Source organism: Pieris rapae, chromosome 13 (genome assembly GCF_905147795.1).
Source record: "Pieris rapae chromosome 13, ilPieRapa1.1, whole genome shotgun sequence".
Lineage (NCBI taxonomy): Eukaryota > Metazoa > Arthropoda > Insecta > Lepidoptera > Pieridae > Pieris > Pieris rapae.
This window is the reverse complement of record NC_059521.1, coordinates 5,260,215-5,274,538: the sequence shown is the minus strand read 5'-3', so window position 1 is coordinate 5,274,538 and position 14,324 is coordinate 5,260,215. Positions and strand designations below refer to the sequence as shown.

Here is a 14,324-nt window from a genome sequence, read left to right as displayed (position 1 = left end):
GTATCATCGCTTTTTAAGTGTATTTTAATAAAATAAAAAAAAATTCTAACTATATCAAACATTACTTTTATAGCCTTTGATACTAACTATATACTACAAGTTGCTTCCTACCAACTTTTAGATGTTTTAAACAATGCTTCAATAGAGTTAATCAAAAGGTTAGGTAAAGGTAAATTATAAACGTAATCATTATTATAACTATCATTTATTTGTTGGTTGACACAAGAGCTTCTAATTTTAAAAAACAGATGGCGTTTATGTCATTTAATAAATAAAATATAGAAAAGCGCTTCTAGTCTGCATTAATAACCACATGATTAATTGTATGTTAACTATCGCACTACACTGGACTATATTGCTCTTTATTAAATTAATTTTGTTGATAACAGTTTAATATAGTTATTACGATTTAAACTATCCCTTGTCAAAGATTAATCCGTTCACTATGTGTGAAGTGTCTAATTACCTGAAAGGTAATGTACCTGCTCCTGAATATTGTATGAGTGTCCGAGGGATAAGAGGAAAAAGATCAAAGATCCAAAATTTTGTAGAGCTGCTATTACCACCAAATAAAAATAAAACTTTCCCATGTTTCCTTTATAACTTTTTAGGCATGAATTATTAGTCTTTATATGGGATCGAGTAGTAAAAAAGAACCTAAAAAACTTAATTTATGTTTACTTATAGCATTGAAGTATTTAAGAAGTTTAATATAATTAACAACTCTGTATAATTCATCAATTAGGGAATGGACAAGTTTCAAGTCAAAGGATCTCGCTAAAGCATCTGATGTGTAAATGATATCCGTCCCTTTCTAACTTATAATAACATCATACGTTTATCTCGCTTAGTGAGCCCTTTACCCTGAACTTTCTGATTCAACATACGTTGTACAAATATTAATTTGCCTAATTTTTTTTCATTCAAACAAAAATTTCATTCTATTTCATAAAATACATTATATACGGCTTTGACTTGTAAATTCTTGGTTTCCAAGCTATGAAAGGAATTCGAAAACTTTTTTTTTTCATTTCAATTTTAGTTCATTGAAGTGTCGTGTAATTAATTTAAATGTTCACTATGTTTTATAATAATACCAAACCTTATAGGGGTGGGCCTCCAAATCTATATTCACGTTATATACACGTTCTTAGAAATGAGATCATTTCTAATAGGAATTTAGATCAACCGTCTATACCTAACACACATTCGACTTTAACTATGGCATGACAGTTTCCTCACGATTACTACTTTCACTGTACGAGTGTTAAATGGTCATCTAGGTAGTAAGTCCACTGGCCCACAGCTAGGTATCGAACCTACGACCACCAGGGATGTGCGACTCTCATCTACCTAGTTAAAACCACTAGGTGACTCCACTATAAAATCTATTGCACAGCAGGCTTTTAAAGCATGACCTTCGGTTTGAGAGGCGCCCTCAACTCATTACACAACACTGCTGATAAAGCCACTAAGGTATACAGTTAATCCTGTATAACAAATTTAAATTTTATGTCACCCAATAATATGTAATATAAAAATAAGTATCATTCAGACTTCAAGAAAAATGTACCAAAGTTATTACACTTCAGCGACGTATCAGATTTTTATAACATCAAACTGTTTTCCGCTACGAACGAAGCTGCCTTCAAACCTTTTTCGAATTCTTAGAAAGTCCAGCAACCCATTCGCAATGGGCTTATCATCATCAGATAAGTTTCCAGCCCGTTTGCTATCTATTAAAAAAACGCCTTGAACGGAGCAACCTAGGCCTTAATAACAATGGCCAGTTCTCGCGAGTCCTCTGGCATTCCGTGTCCATGGGCAGGTATCAAGTTCAGTTGTTTTTTCACGGTTAATCGAGCTAGGTTAAAATAAACGTAAGTACAATTGATCATGTCTCATATATTCGAATATATGCGGAATCGACCGACGTTATCCGATTAATTAATCTAATGGATCGGAGTGCTGCCAAAAACCAGTGTTTGTTGCACGTGTTCATGGACTCCGCAAGGCACTAACATTAATGACCAAATAAGATTAAAAAACATTTCCTAGAAAAGGATTTACTTTAAAAGTAACTAATTTGAAAATGCTAATTAATTATTGAATGAGCTTTTAAATATAGCCCAAATATAGCCCGTTCTTCTCAGAACAAGACCTCCTGGTAGTCTTGCGAACGGATGACGTAGTTTTGCTCTTTCGCGAATTTTGTAAACGTTTTTGACATTCATAAGCATGCGTTAAGTCACATCTAAACTGAATAAATAAAATTTATTTGATTGATTGATTTAATAAATATCCTAGTGAATTGTAACAAATGTGTATTGTTTTTTGATTACTTAATTAAAATTTAGTTTATCATGTTGAATGTTAATTTTACATAAAAAATGAATTCCAAAATGTGTTGCTAAGCGAAATACTCGGGAATGGCTGGAACTGTGACTTATAGAGGAAAAAAACTGAATAAATAAAAAAATAAAGTTTTAGTATTAATTTTACTAGTACTTAAGTTTTTATATCGGACAAGCGAACAGTCTTTATGGGTTAGCATTGTAAATTGTTCCATATCTTGGTAAATATATAATATACACTACAGAGGAAGTAACGTAAGTAAACGAAGTTCACGGGGACAGTTTTTTATGAAAGGAAGATTAAATATATATTTATTACCAGTTTCCAAATCAAGGGCTTAGCTAGAAGATCTGGCTAGATAAACTCCACAAGTCTAAAGAAAACTAACGTGTAATATATATCCAAATGTCCTGCGAAAAAAAGGCGCAAAAAGATAATTTAAAATATCTAAGAATGTAATATACATAATTTTAATAAATTAATTTTTTTATTAACACTTCGTTGCATTACATAAAAGGTAAAAAAATGAACTAACTAATTGATTACTATATTATAATTTCATCGTCGGGCGTCAAGGTGATACCGGTGGAATTTCGTATGCTGCAACTAAGCCTTATTTACGCCAGTTTTCGGCGCGCCCCTAATACACAGTTACCCACTGAAGTATTTCCGAACCAATGTGATCACTTTTATTAAAGACCTAATCAAGAAAAGAGCGTACCAATTCTTTAAAGCTGTGATTGTCGGCTATCACTCGCCAGCCTGTCAGCTTGCGAAGATTTCTCAGCACGTGTACTGCATTTTTTTGCAAAATCTGCATGATATAAGTATTTCTTTTTCTGTTCAAACTAACAAAATCCTAAGTGAAACGGTTATATAGTAACATGTCGCACACAATCCAACCCTTTCTTTGCTAAATTCAGGACCATAATCAACTTTTTCATTCAAATACAATGTTTACCGAACAAACTATTGTGTATTCGACGTGTTTACAAACCGATAGTTCGAGAAATGATTTTACTGTTTACCGTAAAATTGTGTTGATTTTAGGATATGTATCATGTATGAAATAGCTTTTATATAACTCGCTAACATAATCTTGAAAATCTTCACTAAAACTACTAATTTTCTCCTACTATAAAGTTCACAAGTAAGGGTGCTACGAACTAATGTAATTAGAACATATACAATAATTATGGCTGATAAGTAATATTATTTTAATTTAATTTTCTACAATACGCTTAAACTAAGGTAATCTTCATAACAGTCAGTGTTATGTAATGTTTTGAAACTTTGTTCGAGTGTCCGAGATACCGCACTCGCACTTATACATATTAACTACACTATGTTTATTAACTCAAAAGGTTTAGTTATCTAGAAACGTCTTATTCCTGTTTTAAGGCAGGTGACGTATAAATTATCCCCCTGGCTTTGTTCACACAGGTTCTACCAGGCACCTACTGTAGCCTGCCATGTAATCATCTTAGAGAGCGGTGTTGGGACCCTATTTCCACTGTATTCTTAATTCTTAATGGTTTGTGATCTCAACAGCATGCACGGAGACAGGAATTCAATGTCACTTCCCCCTTCCAACCGACTCGTTACGGTATAGTGTAACGGCCTTCACGTATAGACGTCTTCGATATAGCAGTTCTACGCAACGTGGAACACCAGCCTCGCAGCATATAAGTGCTACATGAACTAAACTCAGACGGTTCGCTTTGAAGTCGGTCCTCCTAACACCTACGCGTAAATCCATTGACGATTGGCAGCAGTTAGAAAATTAAACACGTCGAGCTGTCAAAAACCGATCGAATCGCATTATACTCGTGAAACTATTAAGTAATAGTATAATGAAGTTCATGTGAATACCTTTTCATTAAGTAAATATAATCACAATCCAAAAAAAAAACGTGTAAAAATATTTATCAGTTCAAACATAAAGTGACCAATTCATTAATATCTGCTCCGCAGATGAAAATCCACTGTATTATGATTTTATAATTAATTTTTAATCCCACCATTTAAACAAGTATTTGTAACGGTTTGATTTGGATTAAGGTTGATGAAATTTTGTGGTACTTTTGTTTATTAGCAGATTTCAATTTTATTTTATTTATGTGTGTGTGTGAATAATCGAAACAATGAAATAGTTTATTAGACATTGTTAGCATACAAAAAAGCGGAGGTGGCAAACTAACCATATTATATTAATTAAACAAATATACTTTTTGCAATTTTCTTAACCTAAATAGTAATAATATTAAAAAAATATTAATAGAAAATTAGAACTAATTTAAAAAGTGCGGTCCCTGTGGCAGTTAAGCTCATCACATCATCAGTACCTAATAATTGCTGCTTGCTTACATATGAAATTGCGTTTTGTCGTAGTGGTTATTTTGACCTCAAAAATAAAATTCTAAATTCAATTTGATTCAGATATTTAGCTCGTAGGTTTGATTTTAGAAAACAATGATTCATTTCATTTTACCGTTTTAATTTTTTGATACTTAATTTGAGTAATATTTTTTAAAGAAATAATTAAAAAAAAGACTAAACAAACTTTATTTTAAGCATATAACATCGTCGTTTTAAATGATTTTTCATATAGAAATCTAAAAATTCAAATAAATCGAAGAGTCGAATGTGGCTTTAAATCTATTAAAATCATTTTACATACAAATGAAAAAATTGTTTGAAAGCATTAAAATGCATAGAAATTGATTCGGTTTTATAAAATTTTACTCTCGAATTTACAATGATTTTTATACGGTTTTTTTTTAGTTTGTTTCGTGTTTTTATTAGATTTATTACACTACATTTATTAAGACAAGTAGCATTCTGTATCTATCAGTTCTATACGAATTTAAGGAATGGAGTTATTGCTTACCTTTCACCTAAACCAAACACACGAATAATAGTTAAGCCATTTAAACATAAAATACAACCTAAGATTCTAAAAATATTTTAGCTAAAGGGACCTTTTTATTTAGTGGCTTTTAAAGGTGTTTTTTTAATTAGCCTTTTTAGTAGCTTCATACAAACATATGCAATATTTTGTTATGCTGCCCTATAGAGGCTGTTTGCTTTGCTTCCTAAGTACTAAATCAATCTTAAAACTCTCAAATTTTTATATTTCAATAATTTGGCACTCCAAAAAACTAATCCAAAAAGTTCAAGGAATAATTAAAAGAAAATTACACAAAATGGTCCAGTCGTCTTAGAATTTTGCGATTAGTAATATATTTTGCCATATCTTTTTATTTATAAATATTAAATATACCTTATTTACCGTAATGAGTATTGTATTAGAGAGACTAAGCATATCTATAAAAGATGTGATTTTAAGCAAAATTTAACTTACTACACGATTTAGATTGTACACTGTACGGAACGAGTGGAACAGCTCTATTTTCTTATTTAATTAAACGAGTTATTTGACCGGATATCGAATCCGGTGTCTTGTCAGATTTCAAGACCAGCTGGCCACAAGAAACCTATTCATGTATGTATGTATTCTAGGGTACAATTTATGTAACCTATGTTATATTATTTATTTTAGTAAATTACCAGGAAAACACTGATTTTGCGGCATTCTTTCTGGTTATTAGAGTCACCGAGCAAACAACAAACATGAAGAGAGAAAAAACTTCATCGGTTCATAAATTATAGTACCTAAGGGCTAATTGATTTCTAAATAAGAGCCATTATGGATATCCACCTAGCTCGTTTATCAGTTCAATCTGGATTAAGCACTCGCCATATTGGTGCATCTGTAGCTAGTTTTTATTATTTTCTATATTTAACAATAGAGGAAATACGGAAGTGTAAAACGCGTGTGTATTAATCTCGATTATTATCATTTAATTTTTGGTTTCTTACTCAGTCATACTTTCTAATAGCTCTGCATTGCGGTTTATTTTTGTTACACGATAATAGCCCTTAGAACTTCTTTAATAAGGCTGTGTACTTTCTCAAGTCCTCAAAAACAAAAAAGGTCAAGTCACGCACGATTTCGTGACGTGCCTAAGACGTTAGGGTGTTTGCACACGATGCGATTTGATTAAGCGATTATAATCAGGGTAATGGGCGCATGAATTATATTCATAAGTTGGATGCCAATTGTGTGTGTCATTAGTTATGTCGTTTTTCTATGATAAATTACATATTTCGTGAGTAATAAACGAGCAGTGTAAACTTGCATTATACATGATTAAATAAATAAACAGTTAATAATTTAGTTGTTTCAATAAATTCAAATTCGAAATAAATAGTTGTGAATGAATAAACGTATTTCACTTCGTAAACAGTATTTTTAATGTAAAATTATGATAATGTTTTTGTAGTGAAATTGAAAGGAAAAATTATTCAAATAAACTGGATCTTTAGTTTAATTTCATTTTGATATACCTAAGTTATTTTTCAAGATAATTCGCATTCGTTTAATGCTCCTTATAAAAGAACAAACCTAATTAAAGTTCCATAAATAATCGAGGTTATGTGATTGGAAAAACATGAAATACATAATTAAACATGAACAATTTGGGGCCATCAAGCGAGTGTTGAACTTAGATGTTTATCAGCGGACGTAATAAATCAAATAGCCTGGCCAAAAATATTGACTTTTTAACGAAATGGCTTTTAAAAGTATACACTCTGAAAAAACTCAACATGTAGTGCACTTACACAGAAGATTCGAGGTAGCTATCTGTCAATCTAAGATCATCTGAATATCAACGTTAATAGTTACAGCAAATTAAAGATTTTGACCCAATTTTTATTTAAGTTTTGTATGATATGTTTTACATTTTTTTTACATAATAGGGCGGCACACGAGCCTGCGCCCAAAAAGGCAGTCATCGCAGCACACTCATTTTTAGTGGATGCGTTGCCGACCTTTAAGAGAGGAGTACGGTCAAATTTTGAATTGTTGGAGGTCGTATCTCTCAGGACGCCCGCCGGTAGTCGATTCCACAGTTCGCTAGTTCGCAAAAGAAAATGCCTGTTATTGCTATGTTATATAAGAAGCTTTAGATTTAAAATATAAAAGGTAAAAATTGCCAGTAATGAAAACAGTCTCGGAATAGAAATCTGAGGCCCAGACCTAATAAGCCATTGGTAAAAAAAATTAACGGTTAGTTTTGAAAAAAAATTATAATAATCGAATAGCGATTACGGCGATATTTTCAAACATATTAAAACGTTACCTAAGTTTCGTTTTGTAAGAGAAAATATTTGTCCTTCGATTTTAAAGTTTTAAATTTCCTTTCAAATCGCGACATCTCTAGAAACGACACACCTGTGATCTTGTAAGTTATCGTATTTCCAACTTTTATTTATATCTTGAATTTTCTCATTTCAAAGTCAAATTGAAATAAAAAGGAAGACGGGTTTAATGCCAAATATACTGGAGTTAGCCGAGAGCATAGCTATTCCATCAAAAGCATGCGTTTAAAATAACTAAAACACTTATTATTTAATTAATAACTTCAACAATATAATATTTGACTAAGATTAATTACTATTGTTTCATGATTAAATCATTTGATTCATAGTATAACTGGTCTCAAAAAGGCTAAAACAAGCACAATGAAGTATAAAAATAATCCTAAACCACAATTTAATAATTCTATACGCTTTTACTCTAAAAAGGCAACCTTGCAAAATTCAAAATATAATGAATTTCTCAAATAATAGAAACGCAAAACGGAGCAATTAGCATTTAAACCACTAAGCAGTAAAGTAATATAAAGTCCCTGGACACTATGGCAGGGGAGTAGAGTGAAAATTATATTAAAAAAAAAAAAAAACCACTAAGCAGACGTTGTGCTAATATTAGAATGAACTTATAACTAGCGCAGTTTAAATATATTAATGTACTAACAAATTTCAAAGGTGTTTATATAAATAAAACATTAAACTTTATTATTACCGCAAATTTGTTTATATTATGAAAACCCTATAAAATAACCTAAAGTTAAATTGCACATATGTACAGTGCATACAATCTAGTTTAAACAAACAGTAGTGTGGCACTTCAGCACGTAGCTGCAGGCGTCTAATGTAGGAGGGTTGTTGAAGCCACGAGGGTCCTGCGCGTAGCAAGGATAATTGTAGAGGCCGTACATTGCATACTGCGTGTACATTTAAATTTGGAATTTAGAAGCATTGCGTGAAATGAATATTACTTGTAACAATAACAATAGGCCTGCTACAGAGATAATAAGGGCCTGTTTCACAATGTATGGATAAAGTGCCAAATAACTATGCAACACATAAATTATTCGAAAGATAAAAGTTCCGAATAAGATACTTCAAATTTCATGACGTATAGCGCTATCTGACAGTCGTGAAACGCAAAAATACTATTTATCCTACCAATAAGTAATAAATAGCTTATTTGGAACTTAACCGGACATTGTGAAACAGGCCCTAAAAATAACAAAATTTCATGACTACGAATTAGAAGTAGGGATGTTCAGAGATGGAACAAAAGAGATAGCTAGAATATGGAGGAGGCCTTCACTCCGTTAAGGATTGTGTACTAATGTAAACATACGCCGAAACCCATCTGAGATAGACACCTTAATCCAAATATTGATACGAGTGTGCCTATAACCAATCGACGGATTGTGAAAGCCATCTGTCGATAGAAGCTATCCATGGTAGGTCGGATCGGTGTATGTGGTACCTTTGTACGAAAATGACAGTTCAACTGTGCCAATATGCTACCTTAAGATTTGTTTTTAAAATAATTAAAAATTTTCAAGTTTTATTTCCTTTATTTGGTTTATATTGATTATTATCAAATATGAGTGTAAAGAGCGAAGAGATTGCATTCTATCCGTCGCCAAAAATGGATTGGCTTCGTATTGGTTATTGCGTTGCAGATAGGAGATCGATCAACTGTCATGGTCTGATGATAATAATCTGAGATTGTCTATTTATTATTGGGTCTGGTGATAATGACATGCACTTAATGAAATCTTGATTGTGTAGTACTAATATAGGCTATTTTTATTATATTGATTACAAATGTAGCATGAAAAAAAACATGATAATAATCTAAACATTTTTATGATTTTCTTTAGTATATTTTTTCCCATGAGACATTATTTCCGATACAATGGCTTATTTTTTTTAATATTTTTTTTTATTTTTTTGCTCTTTATTTCAAGAAATACAGTGCTATGGCTATTACATCAACACAAGATTCTCAGTTCGGTAGGTTCAAAAATAATTAATTTCATGAATACGATGGAAAATTACAGCACACCACCACTTAATTTAATCAGTTGCCATATCATGTATTTGAAAGAAAGAAATACAGAGAGCGTACCACAACCTTCAGGGCCTGTAATGCACTTGCAACATCCATGGTTGGTGAGCACTTTACTAAGAGGCCCTATAATATTAAGTATAATATTAAGTATTGTTTTCCCACAATTCCCCAGAAGTTCAGGTTAGTTAGCGGTATTTTATTTAGGATTATGCCCATTATCTATATATATAAAAGAAAGTCGTGTTAGTTACACCACTTATAACTCAAGAACGAAAGAACAGATTTGAGTGAAAATTGGTATGGAGGTAGCTTAGAGCCAGGAGACGGACATAGGATACTTTTTATCCCGTTCGACAGCGTTCCCGTGGGACTTGACATGAAACGTCAGTCACTATAAAAAGTGGTATAACAAATAAGAATCAGACTTGGAATAATAAAACGCAAATGATAGCTATGTAATTGACGTATAATGACAGCTATGTAATGACGTATATATGACAATTTGATATTTGTAAGAAATCAATATTCAAAATATTTCTATTAAATAAATACGTTTAATTATTTTTACAATTTACAATTTAATTATAATGATAGTGCTATTGCCCATTCGTATAAACAGTGAAGAGAACTATAAAACTCGGTATTGTCGTATGTATACAGTTCATCCAAAGAATGATGAATGTTTCTATTTGTTGTTGTTGTCGAAAGACGCATTTAATCGAGTATTGGAACGGGAACGTGAATATGATCACCAGGAATTAGATTTAGTAGTTCAAACGAATGTACCCCTGTTGAAATACCAACAAAAGGAAGTTTATGATACTTTAATGAAGGCAAACGATGATGAAAATGGTGGTTTATATTTCCTAGATGCCCTTGGTGGAACTGGCAAGACATTCCTCATGTCATTAGTTTTAGCAACTGTTCGGGCGAGATCCAACATAGCGGTTGCAGTTGCTTCTTCTGAAATAGCAGCCACATTGTTAGAAGGATGCCGTACGGCTCATTCAGAATTAAAATTACCGTTAAATCTTCAAACTATTGGAGAACCAACGTGTAATATTGCAAAACACTCAGCAATGGCCAAAGTTTTAGCGGCATCGAAAATCATCATCTGGGACGAATGCACAATGGCGCTTAAACGTGCATTGGAAGCACTTAACCGAACATTAAAAGATTTACGCAATGAATCGAGATGTTTTGGAGGAGCAATGATTTTACTGTCTGGCGATTTCCGCCAAATACTGCCAGTAATTCCAAGATCTACGGCTGTCGACGAAATAAACGCTTGCCTCAAATCGTCAAATCTATGGCGCTATGTGACGAAACTGCAGCTGACAACAAACATGAGAGTTACATTGCTTACTGATAAAAAAGAAGAAAAAGAATAAAGATGTAGATGACCTGAACTACATAATGGTATGCGTTTGGTGGTTAGAAAATTGAAGAACAATGTAATTTACGCTACGATAATGATAGGAAAATTCAAAGGTGAGGAAGTTCTTATTCCGAGGATCCCGATGATCCCAACCGATATGCCGTTTGAATTTAAAAGACTTCAATTTCCGATACGTCTTGCATTTGCCATGACCATCAACAAATCACAAGGCCAATCCTTAAAAGTTTGTGGTTTAAATCTAGAACATTCATGTTTTTCCCATGGTCAATTATACGTGGCATGTTCACGGGTCGGAAGACCATCAGCGTTGTTTGTTTTTGCGCCTGATAATAAAACAAAAAATGAAAAAATGTGTATCACAAGGTACTTAAGGGAAGAGCAACCTATGTACTAAAATACAGAAATAATAATGAATGATTAATGTAGGTATTTAATTTTTTTGTATTTTTTCCAATAAAAAAACCCAAACTGCTTATTTATTGCCATTAAGGCGGAACAAAGTTCGCCAGGTCAGCTAGTTAATAATGTTTTTAATAAAGCCTCCGAGGCTATCAATATACGTTTAGTTGTTCCAGAGTTATGCGATTCACGGCCTATACTTTTGATTAGCCACGGCATGTTTTAATCAATAATAGAAATGTTCACATCAGGGAAAGTATGAGCTTGTCTTACTAATAAAATGGATTTGGTCATCGGGATTGGCCCGTACCCAGTTTATGTAATGTATGGGACATCAACCTCCTGGAGCTAATCCAAAAACAAGATTAGTTTACTGCAAAAACAGTTATTTCAATACAGAAAAGTGCATCGTTTTGTTTACCCTGATATATTATAAATATTTGATTTTGTAATTGTATTGGATATGACAATTTACTATGCGCTAATATATACATAATTCGTGACTGTTTTTGCCAAGCCTTCGCGCTAAGCCATATTGTATTAAAAAAACATAGGTCTAAGTGGGGGGTAGCCCATATTATGTCGACGTATTTGATTTTTTGAATCTGAGGTCCCGATCTTAAAAGGTTATAGCGCCATGAGTTATTTTAATTTAATTTAAACGTATTTCAAGCCTTATCAAATTCATAATGGAACATAATAATTTAAATTTTAAACAGAGTCGTTGGTAATCTTGATACAAAAATACAATTATGAAGTACAGGCCGAAACCGATCGCGCATACACGATTGTGACCGTGTTTCGATTTAGGTCACTGACGTCATCACAGTTCATACAATTTGCAGTGATCTGATATTCCAGTTATGTCACAAAATATAACCCAGATAAAACCTTTGTGGATTTAGTGTAAATAAACTTTTATGTCATCAATTCATGAACTTGTCAATGAGCTATGGATTTTATATAACAATTAAAGAGGTCAGTTAAAATATTATTCTTTTCAGTGTTAATATTATTAAAACAGTACTCGTTGTAAGTTAATATTTTTTGCATTATAGTTATGTATGTAAAAATGGTAATCATAGTAATGTTATTTACTAATATACATATATATATATATATATATATTTATATATATATATATATATATATATATATATATATATATATATATATAGGTAATTTAAGTATATAGTTAAAATATATGTTATGATTGCACGTGTAGCTGAGGCACAAGTTTTTTTTAGAGGCCGTTTCTAGGTACGGTGCCTGCTGCTACAAAGTATTTATGATAGTAAGTTCAATATACTTTCAGTTTTCTTGATTTTAGTCTACATAATATACCTACCTAGTCTACATAATAGCACGTTACGTCTTACAACATATAATCTCCAAAATTTGTGCTACACTTTACAACTACACGTAAGTCAACTGTGACAAATAATGTTTGCATGCGCTACCGTTCCCACAGTAGTATATATATTTATAAAATACATAATGTTATGCGTCATAAAGTTTGGGCTATTAATGTATTAACTTAACAATAGTAAATTAATTATTTTTACTTTTAAATATCGTTATCGTTTCAATTTATTTGAAAAAATCATATTTTATACTGATGATGACAGCCAACAGTAGATTTGTCAGCTGTTATCTTTCAGTACATGTTATAAAGTCTAATTCCTTTTAAATAAACTTTAAAAAGAAAATGGTTTGACAGCTATTGAAAATATATTTTTTGATTGACGTTTATAAATACATATCTCTTGTTACTTTCATACATTATCTTACTCATAGTTATCTACTGTCTACTGGTAACTTTAAAACATAAATAATACACGGCCAATTTTAAGTTAGTATCTGGTGCTGATTGGTTGAGAAATAGTAGAATTTTGCAACATTTCGAATTTCGAATTTTGAAATCTCTGTGTCATACATATAATCTTAGAAGAAGCGCGAATTGTTGCAAATACTAAGTGAGTTCATATGAAGTGTGTGCATTACTTTATTTGCTGAAGACAAATCTGAGTGAGACTTACCCCTCTTCCACCCCGACCCCGCATAAATTCTGGATTTGTATGGATAAGCGAGCACCCCTATTAGCGGACTTAGAAGATTTATGTTTCGCGTTTGAAAGTGGATTTTTGAAATCGTCTAGAAAGAATTCTTTTTGAATACGAAATTGTCTTTGCGTTTCAACAATTTTAGGATAATATTTACGCGTATTTATTTGGATGTAAGGTTGACTATTCCTTTAGTAGTAAAACAAATTTAAATTTCGTAATGTTATGGCTTAAAATCAGTTATATAATGTACGAATTTAAATGTCGCATTATTTACATATTGATAATAAAGGCTAGTGCCGTCAGCATGCGACTCTCATCCTTGAGATTGTAGGTTCGATCCGCGACTGTGCACCAATGGACTTTCTGTCTTAGTACGCATTTAACATCGTTGGAACGGTAAAGGTAAAACATTGTGACGATAACGGCTTGCCTTAGACCCAAAAAGTCGACGGTGTGTGTCAATCACAGGATAGATTGACAACTGATCATGAAACAGATAAAGATAGTATTGTCTTTTATTAACATAACTTTTACACATTTAAAGAAAAACACTTTTTAACGGATTATAGTTATGTATTGTTGTATTTAAACTTATAATTATTTGTACAAGAGATATGTCGATGACACATTTGTAGTACTCCCCAATGACAAAATATCTACATTTCTAGCGCATTTAAATTCAATACACAAGAACATTAAATTTACTGTTGAAAAAAAAAACAACAACTGTCTGCCTTTTTTGGACATTTTAATTATACGCAAAGCAGATGGCACACTAGGTCACACAATACACAGAAAGGCAACCCACACAGATAGGTACCTC

At 32.0% G+C, this 14,324-nt stretch overlaps 1 protein-coding gene across 2 annotated transcripts in view; it reads right to left on the bottom strand.

The window, feature by feature from the left end:
* Nucleotides 1-14,324, bottom strand: part of LOC110998980 — a 129,783-nt gene that overhangs the window by 45,189 nt on the left and 70,270 nt on the right. The window lies entirely within an intron of this gene.